The sequence below is a fragment of the Schistocerca americana genome, unplaced genomic scaffold, assembly GCF_021461395.2.
Source record: "Schistocerca americana isolate TAMUIC-IGC-003095 unplaced genomic scaffold, iqSchAmer2.1 HiC_scaffold_1091, whole genome shotgun sequence".
Taxonomy (NCBI): domain Eukaryota; kingdom Metazoa; phylum Arthropoda; class Insecta; order Orthoptera; family Acrididae; genus Schistocerca; species Schistocerca americana.
Window position 1 is genome coordinate 25,001 of NW_025725146.1, and position 5,000 is coordinate 30,000.

The 5,000-nt window shown below is 52.4% G+C and overlaps 1 non-coding gene across 1 annotated transcript in view; it reads right to left on the bottom strand.

Annotated features, from left to right (window-relative positions):
- Positions 1-1,471, bottom strand: part of LOC124560531 — a 1,910-nt gene extending 439 nt beyond the window's left edge. The window contains exon 1 of the ribosomal RNA XR_006969198.1: positions 1-1,471. This exon is cut by the window's left edge and continues 439 nt beyond it. This is a non-coding gene — a ribosomal RNA (small subunit ribosomal RNA).
- Between the last annotated feature and the right edge of the window lie 3,529 nt (positions 1,472-5,000).

Genomic DNA, 5,000 nt, shown 5'->3' on the forward strand with positions numbered 1-5,000 from the left:
ACAGCACGAAGGATGTCACGCGACTAGTTAGCAGGCTAGAGTCTCGTTCGTTATCGGAATTAACCAGACAAATCGCTCCACCAACTAAGAACGGCCATGCACCACCACCCACCGAATCAAGAAAGAGCTATCAATCTGTCAATCCTTCCGGTGTCCGGGCCTGGTGAGGTTTCCCGTGTTGAGTCAAATTAAGCCGCAGGCTCCACTCCTGGTGGTGCCCTTCCGTCAATTCCTTTAAGTTTCAGCTTTGCAACCATACTTCCCCCGGAACCCAAAAGCTTTGGTTTCCCGGAGGCTGCCCGCCGAGTCATCGGAGGAACTGCGGCGGATCGCTGGCTGGCATCGTTTATGGTTAGAACTAGGGCGGTATCTGATCGCCTTCGAACCTCTAACTTTCGTTCTTGATTAATGAAAACATACTTGGCAAATGCTTTCGCTTCTGTTCGTCTTGCGACGATCCAAGAATTTCACCTCTAACGTCGCAATACGAATGCCCCCGCCTGTCCCTATTAATCATTACCTCGGGTTCCGAAAACCAACAAAATAGAACCGAGGTCCTATTCCATTATTCCATGCACACAGTATTCAGGCGGGCTTGCCTGCTTTAAGCACTCTAATTTGTTCAAAGTAAACGTGCCGGCCCACCGAGACACTCACTCAAGAGCACCCTGGTAGGATTGCAACGGGGTCCGCCTCGGGACGCACGAGCACGCACGAGGCGCGTCGCACGCCTTCAGCTCGCCCCACCGGCAGGACGTCCCACGATACATGCCAGTTAAACACCGACGGGCGGTGAACCAACAGCGTGGGACACAAATCCAACTACGAGCTTTTTAACCGCAACAACTTTAATATACGCTATTGGAGCTGGAATTACCGCGGCTGCTGGCACCAGACTTGCCCTCCAATAGATACTCGTTAAAGGATTTAAAGTGTACTCATTCCGATTACGGGGCCTCGGATGAGTCCCGTATCGTTATTTTTCGTCACTACCTCCCCGTGCCGGGAGTGGGTAATTTGCGCGCCTGCTGCCTTCCTTGGATGTGGTAGCCGTTTCTCAGGCTCCCTCTCCGGAATCGAACCCTGATTCCCCGTTACCCGTTACAACCATGGTAGGCGCAGAACCTACCATCGACAGTTGATAAGGCAGACATTTGAAAGATGCGTCGCCGGTACGAGGACCGTGCGATCAGCCCAAAGTTATTCAGAGTCACCAAGGCAAACGGACCGGACGAGCCGACCGATTGGTTTTGATCTAATAAAAGCGTCCCTTCCATCTCTGGTCGGGACTCTGTTTGCATGTATTAGCTCTAGAATTACCACAGTTATCCAAGTAACGTGGGTACGATCTAAGGAACCATAACTGATTTAATGAGCCATTCGCGGTTTCACCTTAATGCGGCTTGTACTGAGACATGCATGGCTTAATCTTTGAGACAAGCATATGACTACTGGCAGGATCAACCAGGGAGCTGCGTCAACTAGAGCTGAGCAGCCGGCCGCCCGGGAGTGTGTCCCGGGGGCCCGCGCGAACACGCAAGCGTCCGCTCAATTATTCTGCAAACAGGAGGAGGCTGAGCTCCCCTGCACCATACACCTCGAAACCCTCTCAGGTCCCGGCGGCGCGCAGCGCCGTCCTAAGTACTTGGTCGGGTTCGAGAGAGGCGCAATCGCCCGGAGTTTGGCGAGTAGACGCTTTAGGTGCGACCACCCGTGCTCCCAACTGAGCTTGCCGCTGCCGACAGAGGCCCGGGAGCGTGCTGTCGTGGCATTGCCGGCGGGAGACAACACGCGCCACCTACGGTGACCGGCAGCTCCAACGCCAGCGCCACAGAAGGACAAAAGCCCCACTTGGGTGCCGAAGCGAACTCTCCCAGCACAGCGCACGCGCCAACACGTCCGCACAGCTGCGATACAAACCACCTGCGAGAACCGCAGAGGCGACCGAGCAGCAGACGGCGTCGCGGCGCCGAGCGCCGGGCGGCGGCGCATCCTCAGCGCACACAGTCCTCAATCGGACCAGCACACTGCAGATGTCCACCGCGCTTCGCACCGGGCCCGCGAGGACCTACTTTGGCCGCACGGCGCCGCGTGCAGGGTGCGCCGGCGCGCAGCTGCGCCGCCTGCCGCCTCCGTCGGCCGGCGCGCCTGCCACTGGCCGCCCCCACCAGCCGGCTGTAGCGCGTGCGCCCACGCACCGCACGGCCAACACGCCGGGAGGCCCCCCCTCACCGGCCGGGGACGGTCCCACCCAGCCACCGCCGCGTATCGCTTCACACCCACATGCCATTCACGTTCGTGGGCATGGTGGGTATCGCTGCAACAACCGGTTGGTAGCTCAACCGATCGTCGCCATCACTGATTCACCCCTAGCGAGAACAACCGCACCACAACGGTTTACCAGTTGTTCATTTGCGTAACGTCACCAGCAAACGTAGGCGTCCATCGCCATTTGCAAATTCAACGATTGTTGCATGCCTGTGTCAGGTGTCACGACACACTGTCTGCCCACATACACGCAACAACATGTCCACGCTTAGCGAACACGTGGAAGGTGGCCCCCGTACGTATGCGATGTCCATTGCGCGAACGACTGTCAACCGGCCTCTGTCGCATGTCGCAGATGTGGAACGCAGTGCACCGTGCTATCACGGTGTGTGAGAAGAGACGACTACGTCTGACAACACGCGCCACTACATCAACAGACGGCTCATGCTGATCGCCATCCAGGGCATACCACACTGCAATCCAGCTCTTATAGGGAGACGACACGTAGCTGAGTGCACAACATTTGGACCGCATGGTTCGCCGTTGTTGGCGCAGTCGTTGTACGGTCACATGTACCACGATGTATCATTCAGTACATGAGGACCAATGTGCAGTACAGTGTGTGATTTGGACGTACAACATCAGCGGACAGTTGACACAGGCCGTACCACAGCGTAGGCTAAGTGCTTCGCCATGCGAATGCCAATGAACAACTGCAAATGCCAATGAACAACTGCAAAGGGCATTGAGCATGTACGTCCTGCTGCCATCCACATTACAGTGTATAGCTGCAAGGTGTTTAACATGAAGCGATACACTGGGGGACGGGCCGCAGTGCGAGTAGCAAACTATATTGCGGGGGTTGCAGTTAGGCAACACTACACTAATTTAACGCGTCGTATGACAATTACAGAGCAGTTAAGGCCCAACGTGTGTTGGGTTAAGGCCCAACGTGTGTTGGGTTAAGGCCCAACGTGTGTTGGGTTAAGGCCCAACGTGTGTTGGGTTACGGCCCAACGTGTGTTGGGTTAAGGCCCAACGTGGTGTTGGGTTAAGGCCCAACGTGTGTTGGGTTACGTTAAGGGGCAATGTGGGTTACGTTAAGGGGCAATGTGGGTTACGTTAAGGGGCAATGTGGGTTACGTTACGGCGCAATATAGGTTACGTTACGGCGCAATATAGGTTACGTTAAGGGGCAATGTGGGTTACGTTACGGCGCAATATAGGTTACGTTACGGCGCAATATAGGTTACGTTAAGGCGCAATATCGGTTACGTTAAGGCGCAATACAGGTTACGTTAAGGCGCAATACAGGTTACGTTAAGGCGCAATACAGGTTACGTTAAGGCGCAATACAGGTTACGTTAAGGCGCAATACAGGTTACGTTAAGGCGCAATACAGGTTACGTTAAGGCGCAATACAGGTTACGTTAAGGCGCAATACAGGTTACGGTTAAGGCGCAATGCAGGTTACGTTAAGGCGCAATACAGGTTACGTTAAGGCGCAATACAGGACGTTAAGGCGCAATGCAGGTTACGTTAAGGCGCAATGCAGGTTACGTTAAGGCGCAATACAGGTTACGTTAAGGCGCAATACAGGTTACGTAAAGGCGCAATACAGGTTTACGTTAAGGCGCAATACAGGTTACGTTAAGGCGCAATACAGGTACGTTAAGGCGCAATACAGGTTACGTTAAGGCGCAATACAGGTTACGTTAAGGGCGCAATACAGGTTTCGTTAAGGCGCAATACAGGTTACGTTAAGGCGCAATACAGGTTACGTTAAGGCGCAATACAGGTTACGTTTATGGCGCAATACAGGTTACCGTTAAGGCGCAATACAGGTTACGTTAAGGCGCAATACAGGTTACGTTAAGGCGCAATACAGGTTACGTTAAGGCGCAATACAGGTTACGTTAAGGCGCAATACAGGTTACGTTAAGGCGCAATACAGGTTACGTTTAAGGCGCAATACAGGTTACGTTAAGGCGCAAAACAGGTTACGTTAAGGCGCAATACAGGTTACGTTAAGGCGCAATACAGGTTACGTTAAGGCGCAATACAGGTTACGTTAAGGCGCAATACAGGTTACGTTAAGGCGCAATACAGGTTACGTTAAGGCGCAATACAGGTTAGGTTAAGGCGCAATACAGGTTAGGGTAAGGTACGACATAGGTTAGGTAAGGTACGACATAGGTTAGGTTAAGGTACGACATAGGTTAGGTTAAGGTACGACATAGGTTAGGTTAAGGTACGACATAGGTTAGGGTAAGGTACGACATAGGTTAGGTAAGGTACGACATTAGGTTAGGTTAAGGTACGACATAGGTTAGGTTAAGGTACGACATAGGTTAGGTTAAGGTACGACATAGGTTAGGTTAAGGTACGACATAGGTTAGGTTAAGGTACGACATAGGTTAGGTTAAGGTACGACATAGGTTAGGTTAAGGTACGACATAGGTTAGGTTAAGGTACGACATAGGTTAGGTTAAGGTACGACATAGGTTAGGTTAAGGTACGACATAGGTTAGGTTAAGGTACGACATAGGTTAGGTTAAGGTACGACATAGGTTAGGTTAAGGTACGACATAGGTTAGGTTAAGGTACGACATAGGTTAGGTTAAGGTACGACATAGGTTAGGTTAAGGTACGACATAGGTTAGGTTAAGGTCGACATAGGTTAGGTTAAGGTACGACATAGGTTAGGTTAAGGTACGACATAGGGTAGGTTA